General features: G+C 38.2%; 1 long non-coding RNA gene across 3 annotated transcripts in view; it reads right to left on the reverse strand.

Moving 5' to 3' along the window:
- Positions 1-7,864: 7,864 nt before the first annotated feature.
- LOC110525316 overlaps positions 7,865-16,523 on the reverse strand; it is an 84,130-nt gene continuing 75,471 nt past the window's right edge. For all 3 annotated transcript variants that reach the window (XR_002473736.2, XR_002473738.2, XR_002473737.2), the window contains exon 4: positions 7,865-8,506. This is a non-coding gene — a long non-coding RNA (uncharacterized LOC110525316). The remainder of the gene's footprint in view (positions 8,507-16,523) is intronic.

Genomic DNA, 16,523 nt, shown 5'->3' on the forward strand with positions numbered 1-16,523 from the left:
GACACAGGCTCTTTTCTGACTAGATAGGTTTATGTGTGTGCGTGTGTGTGTCATGTTCAATTATAATTTACATTAGCTTTAGACATTACTTTTAGAGTGGTGTGTCCACTCTTTCTGCACCTGGCTGTCACAGTCAGGTATCCAAGTCTCCATGACTTCCACCCTCCCTCTATACCACAGCCTTCTGACAAGAACACATACTCCTCTCTACAATAAGTCTGAATATGTTGGCCAGGTGCATTTTGTAAATGTTTCTGCCGTTGCTGTAGTCTTCCTTTGGTTCCCAGCAGATGTAGAAAATAGACATGTTTGGTGTGGCTATGGGTGCATTAGCTAGATGTAGACGAGTAATGCATGACTGTGGGTGGAAAGAGGACCTTTGTAGGGGGTGTTCTATAATGTGACTGTTCAGAAAAGACGGGTCAGTCAGTTAGAGGAGGGGTTGATGGAAGGCGTGACAACATGGAGTCGTGTATCTATATGCAGGAGATTAGTCCAACATTTAGAGCTCTAACCAATATGTTCATGTTTATAAGCTAAACTGTGCACAACTCTCTTGTGCTTCCAGAGTGGTCTTTTGAAGATGAGTAAACAGATACAGTGCATTCTGAAAATATTCAGATGTATTTTGTTACGTTACAGCCTTATTCTAAAATAGATTTTTTTAAATCCTCATCAATCTACACACAATACCCCATAACTGTCACGCCCTGACCTTAGGGATCCTGTTTATGTCTCTAGTCCGGAGCCTCCAGCAAAGTCCTTCAGTCCGGAGCCTCCAGAGATGGTCTCCAGTCCGGGGCCTCTAGCGACGGTCTCCAGGCCGGAGCCTCCAGCAAAGTCCTTCAGTCCGGAGCCTCCAGAGATGGTCTCCAGTCCGGGGCCTCTAGCGACGGTCTCCAGGCCGGAGCCTCCAGAGATGGTCTCCAGTCCGGAACCTCCAGAGACGGTCTCCAGTCCGGGGCCCGCAACGAGGGTGCCCAGTCTGGGGCCCGCAGCGAGGGTGCCCAGTCCGGGGCCCGCAGCGAGGGTGCCCAGTCCGGGGCCCGCAGCGAGGGTGCCCAGTCCGGGGCCCGCAGCGAGGGTGCCCAGTCCGGGGCCCGCTGCGAGGGTGCCCAGTCTGGGGCCCGCAGCGAGGGTGCCCAGTCCGGGGCCCGCAGCGAGGGTGCCCAGTCCGGGGCCCGCGACGAGGGACCGCAGTCCGGGGTCGGCGACGAGTGTTCCCGCACCAGAGGTGCCACCAAAGTGGGGTGAGCCAGTGGTGGAGCGGGGTCTGCGTCCCGCACCTGAGCCGACACCTCAGATAGATGCCCAGCAAGACCCTATAGGTTTAGGTTTTGCGGCCGGAGTCCACACCTTTGGGTGGTACTGTCACGCCCTGACCTTAGAGATCCTGTTTATGTCTCTATTTTGGTTTGGTCGGGGTGTGAGTTGGGGTGGGTATTCTATACTCTATTATTTATATTTCTATGTTTTGGCCGGGTAGGGTTCTGAATCAGGGACAGCTGTCTATCGTTGTCTCTGATTGAGAACCATACTTAGGTAGCCCTTTTTCCCACCTGTCTTTGTGGGAAGTTTACTTTTGTTGATGGCATATAGCCTGTAGCTTCACGGTTTGTTTTTGTAGTGTTTATTGTTTTGTTGGCGTCCTTTTTTATAATAAAAGAAAATGTACGCTCACCACACTGCACCTTGGTCCACTTCTTTCAACAGCCGTGACAATAACGACAAAGTGAAAATAGGTTTTCAGAATGTTTGCAAAGAAAACAGAAATACCTTATCTACGTAAGTATTCAGACCCTTTGCTATAAGACTCAACATTGAGCTCAGGTGCATCCTGTTTCCATTGATTATCCTTGAGATGTTTCTACAACTGAATTGGAGTCCACCTGGGGTAAATTCAATTCAAAACGGATGTGACCAAGAACCCAATGGTCACACTGACAGGGTTCTAGAGTTCCTCTGTGGAGAAGGGAGAACCTTCCAGAAGGACAACCACCTCTGCAGCGCTCCACCAATCAGGCCTTTATGGTAGAGTGGCCAGACGTAAGCCACTCCTCAGTAAAAGGCACATGACAGCTCGCTTGGAGTTTGCCAAAAGGCATCTAAAGACTCTCAGACCATGAGAAACAAGATTCTCTGGTCTGATGAAACCAAGATTGAACTCTTTGGCCTGAATGCCAAGCGTCACGTCTGGAGGAAACCTAGCACCATCCCTACGGTGAAGCATGGTGGTGGCAGCATTATGCTGTGGGGATGTTTTTAATTGGCAGGGAGACTAGTCAGGATCGAGGCAATAGATGAATGGATTAAACTTCATAGAGACACTTGATGAAAACCTGTTCTATAGCTCTCAGGACCTCAGACTGGGGCGAAGGTTCATCTCCCAACAGAACAACGACCCTAAGCACACAGCCAAGACAACGCAGGAGTCTCTGAATGTCCTTGAGTGGCCCATCCAGAGCCCTGACTACCCGATCAAACATCTCTGGAGAGACCTGAAAATAGCTGTGCAGCAACGCTCCCCATCCAGCAATTTAAACCAAGTTTAGAGTAGATTAAATGTAATCAACTTTAGAATAAGGCTGTAACGTAACAAAATGTGGAAAAACTCTAGTTTTAATATTTAAAAATGATTAAGGCCTCTGCACATGCTATTTCCTCCTATGCAAAACATCCAGACAGTGATGGGATTTTCATACTAGTCAGCCATGCAGAGGGGCCTGTAGGATAGCACAGACACTAGAAGGAGGTGCATTGGCTCCACGTTCCCATGTGGGACATTGAAAAGAAGTGGCCTGCTCTTGTCTCATCTATTAATGCCTGTCCAACGCCTCTGTCCCAAGCCTGTCTGAGGCTGTATGCTAATCTATTATGCTGCAGATGATTTCCTGTCCCTAAATCATTGCACCCCCAACCCTAACGCCAGACACACATACAAGCTAGCACCCAATACCAATCCATTGTCAACGTGTACATACTCTTATAATACCCCTACCATACTCCGATCCCAGACACATCCCCACCCCCACATCTAGACACACCAGGCAGGCACCCTACCCTACCACAGCAAACCTTAACAACAGTCACCAACGAAATCTTAAAATTCATATCACAATTAGAATTCTAAACTTTTTGAACACCAACCAAATGCTTTTCAGTTTAAATCTACAATTTTAACTGTTCTAGTGAATTTGGAAATAACTGAATGCAATTGGCATGACAGTAATATTATGTTGAAAATTCATATATTTACCAATATTCTAGGTCCTTTGTAATAATTCTCATTTCTCCTATGACACATGCCCGGAGTCCAAGTTTAAAAGCATCCTGAAGTTAGGAAGTAACTGTGTTTGTCATGGTGTCAGTCAGGCAGGAAATAGTATCTGTAAATAAGAGGACAATAGTCTTTTGGGCCCTTGGGGCCCGGGGTCTAAATCTGGGGTCAGGATCGTGGGACGACGTCTAGACGCTTTGCCTTTGTGCCTGGTCTCAACCCCCATGTCCTCCTCTCTGAAAGGAAGAGCCTGACCTGTGCCTAGTCACCATGGGATACTGGGGTAGGAGAGAGAGCGAGAGGCAGAGCGAGAGAGCGAGAGGCAGAGAGAGTGAGAGAAGAAAAGAGAGAGAGGGGCAGAGAGAAAGGCGGAGAGAGAGGCAGAGAGAGAGGAAGAGGCAGAGAGAGAGAAAGAGGCAGAGAGAGAGAGGGGCAGAGAGAGAGGCAGAGAGAGAGAAACAGAGAGAGAGAGAGAAGCCGAGAGAGAAAGACAGAGAGAGGCAAAGAGAGAGCAGACAGAGAAGCAGAGAGAGTATAGTAAATACACAGGAGGTAGTGCATGTTTTTATTTCTCTCTCAATTTGAATGGTCAACAGATAAACCGCTGGACAATGATACAGTTACGATGAACATGTTTTCCATTTTACTATCTGCTAAGTTGATATTGGCCTCATTAATTTAAATGTTTAATGTGTATTATGATAAGAGGCTTCAAAGATTCCAAAAAGCTAATTTTACAAAGTATGTCATACTGTTATTTGACCTTTTACTTCCAACAATAACATTCTTCCACAGTTGAAAACTGACCATCTGGATAACTGTAACCTCACAGGTACAAGCAACCCACTGCTGATGTCATTGGTCAGTGAACAACTCAGTGAGATCATGTTTGCTTACAAGGACCTGAAACCCCAAGAGAGCAAAGCACACCACCAACAAACGGATCTCTTTCTCTCTCTCTCCCTCTTTCTTGCTCTATGCAGCGAGACAGTGTCGGTGGGTGCCGCGGGGTGCAGTTTAATTGAAAGGCAGAAAAGAACAGTTCTTGTTTAAACCAACCAGCAGGCCACAGGGGCATGATGGGAAAACAAAGCGGGACCCAGGGGCTGGTGACGTGACACCAAGCAGCAAGAAACATAGCCTCTGTTTTGTTACCATCATCCTAGCGACAACTATCAGGTCAGAGCGACCAACAGCTCAGTCTTGGTTTATTTGCTCAAAGTAGACCATCAGTAGACCATCAGTAGACCATCAGTAGACCATCAGGATAAATATGCTTCACTTCAAATCAAAATTTTCTCCTGGTGATAAAGGGAGAAAAGAGAATCCATGATTGGCTGAAGAAGATGGGTCTAGTTCTATTGTTACATCACAAAGAATTGACTAGTATTGTTACTGTACTTTCCCCTCATTGCCCTCATTGCACAATTACAATAACCAGTTCCATTGTGGTTCTATGTGGTGTCAGTGTGTGATGCTAGTTAGCATTGGCTCGCAAAACTACCTCTAAGTTCCTTCATACTGTTTGCGGAGACCTAAAAATGGTATCCATGAGTTCATCTGACTCTGGGAAGGTTCACAAAGGGCTTCATTACCAAAAGCCTGAAAAACCCCTTTAAACGTGTTAAAAGATGCTTAAAAGGATTAAAAGATCAAAAAGCGATTGTGATTGTGTTGAAATGTGTTTGGGAAATAAAGATAGACCTGTTTTTAAAAGGTAGTGGTAATATTTAATTCATTACAGAAATGTGTAGGTGGCTTATTAACCTTGGCCTGCTGCTCAGCTTATCCCATTCCCTGTGTAAGCCAAGAGACCACTTTTTTTGGACAAGTTATGTTTTCAAAACTGTAATGTTTACATTCATTCTGATTATTTCCAGGGATACATAACATCCTGAACTATATGTAAATGATATCTTCACCAGAAAGAATACTATACTTCCCTTGACGGAGTAATGCTAAATGTAAAAAATGGCTCAACTTACCCCACTCTCCCCTATGCACCATGCTGTTTTCTTACCTCTCTACCGTTCTACAGAACGCCAAGTGTGTGCAAACCTGTCATCAAGGCAACGGGTGGCTACTTTGAAGAATTTCAAATATAAAATATATTTTTATTTGTTTAACACTCGTTTGGTTACTACATGATTTCATAAGTGCTATTTTATAGTTTTGATGTCTTCACAATTATTCTACAATGTAGAAACTTGTACAAATAAAGAAAACCCCTTGAATTGGTAAGTGTGTCAAAACTTTTGACTGGTACTGTATATATAGACACTAAATGACCAAAAGTATGTGGACACCTGCTCGTTGAACATCTCATTCCAAAATCATTGCCATTAATATGGAGTTGATCCCCCGTTTGGCTGCTATAACAGCCTCTAATCTTCTGGGAAGGCTTTCCGCTAGATGTTAGAACATTGCTGCAGGGACTTGCTTCCATTCAGCCACAAAAGCTTTAGTGAGGTTGGGCACTGATGTTTGGCAATTAGGCTTGGCTCGCAGTCAGCGTTCCAATTCATCCCAAAGGTGTTCGATGGGGTTGAGTTTAGGGCTCTGTGCAGGCCAGTCATGTTCTTCCACACTGATCTCAACAAACCATTTCTCTATGGTCCTCGTTTTGTGCACGGGGGCATTGTTATGCTGAAACAGGAAAGGGCCTTGACCAAACTGTTTCCACAAAGTTGGAAGCACAGAAGTGTCTAGAATGTCATTGTATGCTGCAGCATTAAGATTTCCCTTCCCTGGAACTAAGGGTCCTAGCCCCAACCATGAAAAACAGCCCCAGACCATTATTCCTCCTCCACCAAACTTTACAGTTGGCTCTATGCATTCGGGGCAGGTAGCGTTCTCCTGGCATCCACCAAACTCATATTTGTCCGTCAGACTGCCAGATGGTGAAACATGATTCATCACTCCAGAGAACCCGTAACCACTGAGTCCAATTGCGACAAGCTTTACACCACTCCAGTCGACGCTTGGCATTGAGCATGGTGATCGTAGGCTTGTGCGCGGCTGTTCAGCCATGGAAACCCATTTCATGAAGCTCCCAACTAACAGTTCTTGTGCTGACGTTGCTTCCAGAGGCAGTTTGGAACTCTGTAGAGAGTGCATCTTAGACTGTGAATGTGTCATATCTGTACACACACAAAGAAACAGACTATATAGAATAAGCATCTGAACAAACATAACCCCCACAATCTTTAAGATCATGAGCTGAGAAGAGTGTTTAAAAACAGAGTATGACACTAGCTTGCAGGGCATCCTATGTCTCTTCACAGAACCAGTGAAAGATGAAACAAATGATATTGGAAAAACTCAAGATTCCTCACTCACCTGTCATGCTCTTACAATCACACCAACTGCACTTTATGTCAATACTGAAGGTGTTACAGTGTTCAGGGTATAACACAAAGATCCAGGTGTGTATGCGTATTTCTGTGTGTGTGCGTGCATGTGTGTGACGATAGCTTATGCCAGGTCCCCTTTAGCGGGGTTAGCGTGGTTAGTACACACTATTGTGTGTGCATAAATGTGTGTGTGTGTAAGGAAAAGATCGAGGCCATCTTTCATCTTCTACAGCGTCCAGGTACTCTACACGATATGATGATACAGGCCCAATTAAGGGATAGTGCTGTGTGAAAAATGTGATGACAGGGTGAATGGAAGACTAGACTCTGATCTGACATCTGAGATAGAGTGAAAAGAGGGGAAGGAGGGAGAGAGAGAGAAAGAAAGAGAAAGAGAGGAAGTTGGTAAGGGAAATTAACATGGGGGAGAGGGTGACAGAGGAGAAAGAGGGAGGGAGGGAGGGAGGGAGGGAGGGAGGGAGGGAGGGAGGGAGGGAGGGAGGGAGGGAGGGAGAGAAAGGTTTAATGGGATTGAGAAGGAGAGAGAAAAAGTAGAGAGAGTGGAGGAGAAGGATATATGATGAGTGAGACAAAGGGAAGGGAGAAAAGTGAGGAGAGAAACATTTTGTCAGGAGAAGAAGTGAGACAGGCCAGTAACAGAGGAAGTGGGGGTTGGGAGACAGGTGAGGAGAGATATTATTTGTCATGAGAAGAAGTGAGACAGGCCAGTAACAGAGGAAGTGGGGGTTGGGAGACAGGTGAGGAGAGATATTATTTGTCAGGAGAAGAAGTGAGACAGGCCAGTAACAGAGGAAGTGGGGGTTGGGAGACAGGTGAGGAGAGATATTATTTGTCAGGAGAAGGAAAGAGACAGGCAGGTAACAGAGGAAGTGGGAATTAAAACTTTGTACCTTCTTCACGTAGAACAAAACAACAAAATTAAAGCAAACATTGTGACAGAGAAGGAAAAAAGTAGAAGATGCATTCTGCTAGCAAACACAAATGCAAAATGTGTAGAAGGCTACAAAGCTTGCCCTGGTTGTCAAGGTGCTTCATGTAGTGAGCATAGCTAATATCTTTTCCATTTGAGATTTTACAGTTGTATCTAATTTGACATAATATGGTAACACATTTACAAGGTAAATGTAACATGTATGTAGTTTATTTGTACTGCATGCAAACTGTATGTTTCATTCTCAGCAATGTCAGGGTCAATCAGGAACTGCTACAGTCATGTCAGCCATGTTGTTTTATTTTGATCAGCACCCATTCCACATTGATCCCACAGAGGATCTAGTCATGTCAAAGGTATATACAGTACTGTAGACATACTGTAAAAAACTCAGAAACAAGATATTCTTGAATATATTTTATTCTGCTCACTGAGAAAATACAGTGATTTGAGAAAGTACAAAAATATTCCCTTTGATGTTTACTTTTTCTATAAATTCAGTCAATGCCAGATAAAGACAATGTGTCCTGCGGGTTCCCTTCAGATGTTATGCTGTATTCTAAGGACAGGTTCATTCAAAATCCAATATACTAATACAGACTTTTACAATTCAGAATAAATAATGTTGTACTTCTACATCCCAGTGAGTAGACATATGGTAAACAGTTTTACAACTTACAGATTTAAATCACAATGATACAAAAAACTGACTTGATTCAAAGGATGTTAGTGTGTATTTGGTGGTTTCTGTGTATCTAGAACAGGTGTATGCATGCTGATTATAAATAGTAGAGTTCTGTATCTGTCTTCTCAGTGTACTGTATCTTGATGGTTGTGCATGTTGATGTTCAGGTGGTGATCGAAGCCCATGTCTCGAGCCCCACTAGAGACAACAGTAAAGGGTCACGCAGATAGATGCTCCATCTGGAAGAGACAAGCAGAGAATATTAGTTAAACAATATCATCTCTGTCCAAATGATGATGCTGTACATGTTCAACTATTGTGTCTTGGGTGAACTTGGAACTTTGAACTTGGAGGGGCATTGTTGTCACACCCAAGGCTATGAATTTCCTTTCCTTTTGTTCTTTAGCAGTCAGCTTGTGTGTATTATACAATACAGTTGATATTGTGTTTCACACCGACTGATACAATACAGTTTATATTGTGTTTCAAACCGACTGTTACAATACAGTTTAGATTATGTTTCACACCAACTGTTACAATACAGTTTATATTGTGTTTCATCCGACTGATACAATACAGCTTATATTGTGTTTCAAATCAACTGTTACAATACAGTTTAGATTATGTTTCACACCGACTGTTACAATACAGTTTATATTGTGTTTCATCCGACTGTTACAATACAGTTTAGATTATGTTTCACACCGACTGTTACAATACAGTTTATATTGTGTTTCATCCGACTGTTACAATACAGTTTATATTGTGTTTCATCCGACTGTTACAATACAGTTTATATTGTGTTTCAAACCGACTGTTACAATACAGTTTATATTGTGTTTCAAACCGACTGTTACAATACAGTTGATATTGTGTTTCATCCGACTGTTACAATACAGTTTATATTGTGTTTCATCCGACTGTTACAATACAGTTTATATTGTGTTTCAAACCGACTGTTACAATACAGTTTATATTGTGTTTCAAACCGACTGTTACAATACAGTTTATATTGTGTTTCATCCGACTGTTACAATACAGTTTATATTATGTTTCACACCGACTGTTACAATACGGTTTATATTGTGTTTCAAAACGACTGATACAATACAGTTTATATTGTGTTTCATCCGACTGTTACAATACAGTTTATATTGTGTTTCATCCGACTGTTACAATACAGTTTATATTATGTTTCACACCGACTGTTACAATACGGTTTATATTGTGTTTCAAAACGACTGTTACAATACAGTTGATATTGTGTTTCACACCGACTGTTACAATACAGTTTATATTGTGTTTCACACCGACTGATACAATACAGTTTATGTTGTGTTTCATCCGACTGTTACAATACAGTTTATATTGTGTTTCATCCGACTGTTACAATACAGTTTATATTGTGTTTCATCCGACTGTTACAATACAGTTTATATTGTGTTTCAAACCGACTGTTACAATACAGTTTATATTGTGTTTCATCCGACTGTTACAATACAGTTTATATTGTGTTTCACACCGACTGTTACAATACGGTTTATATTGTGTTTCAAAATGACTATTACAATACAGTTTATATTGTGTTTCATCCGACTGTTACAATACAGTTTATATTGTGTTTCACACCGACTGTTACAATACAGTTTATATTGTGTTTCACACCGACTGATACAATACAGTTTATGTTGTGTTTCATCCGACTGTTACAATACAGTTTATATTGTGTTTCAAACCGACTGTTACAATACAGTTTAGATTATGTTTCACACCGATTGTTACAATACAGTTTATATTGTCTTTCATCCGACTGTTACAATACAGTTTATATTGTGTTTCACACCGACTGTTACAATACAGTTGATATTGTGTTTCAAAACGACTGTAACAATACAGTTTATATTGTGCTTCAAACCGACTGTTACAATACAGTTTATATTGTGTTTCATCCGACTGTTACAATACAGTTTAGATTATGTTTCACACCGACTGTTACAATACAGTTTATATTGTGTTTCATCCGACTGTTACAATACAGTTTATATTGTGTTTCATCCGACTGTTACAATACAGTTTATATTGTGTTTCAAACCGACTGTTACAATACAGTTTATATTGTGTTTCAAACCGACTGTTACAATACAGTTGATATTGTGTTTCATCCGACTGTTACAATACAGTTTATATTGTGTTTCATCCGACTGTTACAATACAGTTTATATTGTGTTTCAAACCGACTGTTACAATACAGTTTATATTGTGTTTCAAACCGACTGTTACAATACAGTTTATATTGTGTTTCATCCGACTGTTACAATACAGTTTATATTATGTTTCACACCGACTGTTACAATACGGTTTATATTGTGTTTCAAAACGACTGATACAATACAGTTTATATTGTGTTTCATCCGACTGTTACAATACAGTTTATATTGTGTTTCATCCGACTGTTACAATACAGTTTATATTATGTTTCACACCGACTGTTACAATACGGTTTATATTGTGTTTCAAAACGACTGTTACAATACAGTTGATATTGTGTTTCACACCGACTGTTACAATACAGTTTATATTGTGTTTCACACCGACTGATACAATACAGTTTATGTTGTGTTTCATCCGACTGTTACAATACAGTTTATATTGTGTTTCATCCGACTGTTACAATACAGTTTATATTGTGTTTCATCCGACTGTTACAATACAGTTTATATTGTGTTTCAAACCGACTGTTACAATACAGTTTATATTGTGTTTCATCCGACTGTTACAATACAGTTTATATTGTGTTTCACACCGACTGTTACAATACGGTTTATATTGTGTTTCAAAATGACTATTACAATACAGTTTATATTGTGTTTCATCCGACTGTTACAATACAGTTTATATTGTGTTTCACACCGACTGTTACAATACAGTTTATATTGTGTTTCACACCGACTGATACAATACAGTTTATGTTGTGTTTCATCCGACTGTTACAATACAGTTTATATTGTGTTTCAAACCGACTGTTACAATACAGTTTAGATTATGTTTCACACCGATTGTTACAATACAGTTTATATTGTCTTTCATCCGACTGTTACAATACAGTTTATATTGTGTTTCACACCGACTGTTACAATACAGTTGATATTGTGTTTCAAAACGACTGTAACAATACAGTTTATATTGTGCTTCAAACCGACTGTTACAATACAGTTTATATTGTGTTTCATCCGACTGTTACAATACAGTTTATATTGTGCTTCAAACCAACTGGTACAATAGAGTTTATATTGTGTTTCACACCGACTGTTACAATACAGTTGATATTGTGTTTCACACCGACTGATACAATACAGTTTATATTGTGTTTCATCCGACTGTTACAATACAGTTTATATTGTGTTTCAAACCAACTGTTACAATACAGTTTATATTGTGTTTCATCCGACTGTTACAATACGGTTTATATTGTGTTTCAAATCAACTGTTACAATAGAGTTTATATTGTGTTTCAAACCGACTGTTACAATACAGTTTATATTGTGTTTCAAACCGACTGTTACAATACAGTTGATATTGTGTTTCATCCGACTGTTACAATACAGTTTATATTGTGTTTCATCCGACTGTTACAATACAGTTTATATTATGTTTCACACCGACTGTTACAATACAGTTTATATTGTGTTTCATACCGACTGATACAATACAGTTTATATTATGTTTCACACCGACTGATACAATACAGTTTATATTGTGTTTCAAAATGACTATTACAATACAGTTTATATTGTGTTTCAAAATGACTATTACAATACAGTTTATATTGTGTTTCATCCGACTGTTACAATACAGTTTATATTGTGTTTCACACCGACTGTTACAATACAGTTTATATTGTGTTTCACACCGACTGATACAATACAGTTTATGTTGTGTTTCATCCGACTGTTACAATACAGTTTATATTGTGTTTCAAACCGACTGTTACAATACAGTTTAGATTATGTTTCACACCGACTGTTACAATACAGTTTATATTGTCTTTCATCCGACTGTTACAATACAGTTTATATTGTGTTTCACACCGACTGTTACAATACAGTTGATATTTTGTTTCAAAACGACTGTAACAATACAGTTTATATTGTGTTTCAAACCGACTGTTACAATACAGTTTATATTGTGTTTCATCCGACTGTTACAATACAGTTTATATTGTGTTTCAAACCGACTGTTACAATACAGTTGAAATTGTGTTTCACACCGACTGTTACAATACAGTTTATATTGTGTTTCACACCGACTGATACAATACAGTTTATATTGTGTTTCAAAACGACTGTTACAATACAGTTTATATTGTGTTTCATCCGACTGTTACAATACAGTTTATATTGTGTTTCACACCGACTGATACAATACAGTTGATATTGTGTTTCAAAACGACTGTTACAATACAGTTTATATTGTGTTTCATCCGACTGTTACAATACAGTTTATATTGTGTTTCATCCGACTGTTACAATACAGTTTATATTGTGTTTCACACCGACTGTTACAATACAGTTTATATTGTGTTTCACACCGACTGATACAATACAGTTTATGTTGTGTTTCATCCGACTGTTACAATACAGTTTATATTGTGTTTCAAACCGACTGTTACAATACAGTTTATATTGTGTTTCATCCGACTGTTACAATACAGTTTATATTGTGTTTCACACCGACTGTTACAATACGGTTTATATTGTGTTTCAAAATGACTATTACAATACAGTTTATATTGTGTTTCATCCGACTGTTACAATACAGTTTATATTGTGTTTCACACCGACTGTTACAATACAGTTTATATTGTGTTTCACACCGACTGATACAATACAGTTTATGTTGTGTTTCATCCGACTGTTACAATACAGTTTATATTGTGTTTCAAACCGACTGTTACAATACAGTTTAGATTATGTTTCACACCGATTGTTACAATACAGTTTATATTGTCTTTCATCCGACTGTTACAATACAGTTTATATTGTGTTTCACACCGACTGTTACAATACAGTTGATATTGTGTTTCAAAACGACTGTAACAATACAGTTTATATTGTGCTTCAAACCGACTGTTACAATACAGTTTATATTGTGTTTCATCCGACTGTTACAATACAGTTTATATTGTGCTTCAAACCAACTGGTACAATAGAGTTTATATTGTGTTTCACACCGACTGTTACAATACAGTTGATATTGTGTTTCACACCGACTGATACAATACAGTTTATATTGTGTTTCATCCGACTGTTACAATACAGTTTATATTGTGTTTCAAACCAACTGTTACAATACAGTTTATATTGTGTTTCATCCGACTGTTACAATACGGTTTATATTGTGTTTCAAATCAACTGTTACAATAGAGTTTATATTGTGTTTCAAACCGACTGTTACAATACAGTTTATATTGTGTTTCAAACCGACTGTTACAATACAGTTGATATTGTGTTTCATCCGACTGTTACAATACAGTTTATATTGTGTTTCATCCGACTGTTACAATACAGTTTATATTATGTTTCACACCGACTGTTACAATACAGTTTATATTGTGTTTCATACCGACTGATACAATACAGTTTATATTATGTTTCACACCGACTGATACAATACAGTTTATATTGTGTTTCAAAATGACTATTACAATACAGTTTATATTGTGTTTCAAAATGACTATTACAATACAGTTTATATTGTGTTTCATCCGACTGTTACAATACAGTTTATATTGTGTTTCACACCGACTGTTACAATACAGTTTATATTGTGTTTCACACCGACTGATACAATACAGTTGATATTGTGTTTCAAAACGACTGTTACAATACAGTTTATATTGTGTTTCATCCGACTGTTACAATACAGTTTATATTGTGTTTCAAACCGACTGTTACAATACAGTTTATATTGTGTTTCATCCGACTGTTACAATACAGTTTATATTGTGTTTCACACCGACTGTTACAATACGGTTTATATTGTGTTTCAAAATGACTATTACAATACAGTTTATATTGTGTTTCATCCGACTGTTACAATACAGTTTATATTGTGTTTCACACCGACTGTTACAATACAGTTTATATTGTGTTTCACACCGACTGATACAATACAGTTTATGTTGTGTTTCATCCGACTGTTACAATACAGTTTATATTGTGTTTCAAACCGACTGTTACAATACAGTTTAGATTATGTTTCACACCGATTGTTACAATACAGTTTATATTGTCTTTCATCCGACTGTTACAATACAGTTTATATTGTGTTTCACACCGACTGTTACAATACAGTTGATATTGTGTTTCAAAACGACTGTAACAATACAGTTTATATTGTGCTTCAAACCGACTGTTACAATACAGTTTATATTGTGTTTCATCCGACTGTTACAATACAGTTTATATTGTGCTTCAAACCAACTGGTACAATAGAGTTTATATTGTGTTTCACACCGACTGTTACAATACAGTTGATATTGTGTTTCACACCGACTGATACAATACAGTTTATATTGTGTTTCATCCGACTGTTACAATACAGTTTATATTGTGTTTCAAACCAACTGTTACAATACAGTTTATATTGTGTTTCATCCGACTGTTACAATACGGTTTATATTGTGTTTCAAATCAACTGTTACAATAGAGTTTATATTGTGTTTCAAACCGACTGTTACAATACAGTTTATATTGTGTTTCAAACCGACTGTTACAATACAGTTGATATTGTGTTTCATCCGACTGTTACAATACAGTTTATATTGTGTTTCATCCGACTGTTACAATACAGTTTATATTATGTTTCACACCGACTGTTACAATACAGTTTATATTGTGTTTCATACCGACTGATACAATACAGTTTATATTATGTTTCACACCGACTGATACAATACAGTTTATATTGTGTTTCAAAATGACTATTACAATACAGTTTATATTGTGTTTCAAAATGACTATTACAATACAGTTTATATTGTGTTTCATCCGACTGTTACAATACAGTTTATATTGTGTTTCACACCGACTGTTACAATACAGTTTATATTGTGTTTCACACCGACTGATACAATACAGTTTATGTTGTGTTTCATCCGACTGTTACAATACAGTTTATATTGTGTTTCAAACCGACTGTTACAATACAGTTTAGATTATGTTTCACACCGACTGTTACAATACAGTTTATATTGTCTTTCATCCGACTGTTACAATACAGTTTATATTGTGTTTCACACCGACTGTTACAATACAGTTGATATTTTGTTTCAAAACGACTGTAACAATACAGTTTATATTGTGTTTCAAACCGACTGTTACAATACAGTTTATATTGTGTTTCATCCGACTGTTACAATACAGTTTATATTGTGTTTCAAACCGACTGTTACAATACAGTTGAAATTGTGTTTCACACCGACTGTTACAATACAGTTTATATTGTGTTTCACACCGACTGATACAATACAGTTTATATTGTGTTTCAAAACGACTGTTACAATACAGTTTATATTGTGTTTCATCCGACTGTTACAATACAGTTTATATTGTGTTTCACACCGACTGATACAATACAGTTGATATTGTGTTTCAAAACGACTGTTGCAATACAGTTTATATTGTGTTTCATCCGACTGTTACAATACAGTTTATATTGTGTTTCAAAACGACTGTTACAATACAGTTTATATTGTGTTTCATCCGACTGTTACAATACAGTTTATATTGTGTTTCACACCGACTGATACAATACAGTTTATATTGTGTTTCAAAACGACTGTTACAATACAGTTTATATTGTGTTTCATCCGACTGTTACAATACAGTTTATATTGTGTTTCACACCGACTGATACAATACAGTTGATATTTTGTTTCAAAACGACTGTTACAATACAGTTGATATTGTGTTTCAAAACGACTGTTACAATACAGTTTATATTATGTTTCATCCAACTGTTACAATACAGTTTATGTTAGGTTTAAAAAATGACTGTTACAATACAGTTTATATTGTGTTTCAAAATGACTGTTACAATACAGTTTATATTGTGTTTCAAAACGACTGTTACAATACAGTTTATATTGTGTTTCATCCGACTGTTGCAATACAGTTTATGTTGTTTCAAAATGACTGTTACAATAGGGTTTATATTGTGTTTCAAAATGACTGTTACAATACAGTTTATATTGTG

Source organism: Oncorhynchus mykiss, chromosome 6 (genome assembly GCF_013265735.2).
Source record: "Oncorhynchus mykiss isolate Arlee chromosome 6, USDA_OmykA_1.1, whole genome shotgun sequence".
Lineage (NCBI taxonomy): Eukaryota > Metazoa > Chordata > Actinopteri > Salmoniformes > Salmonidae > Oncorhynchus > Oncorhynchus mykiss.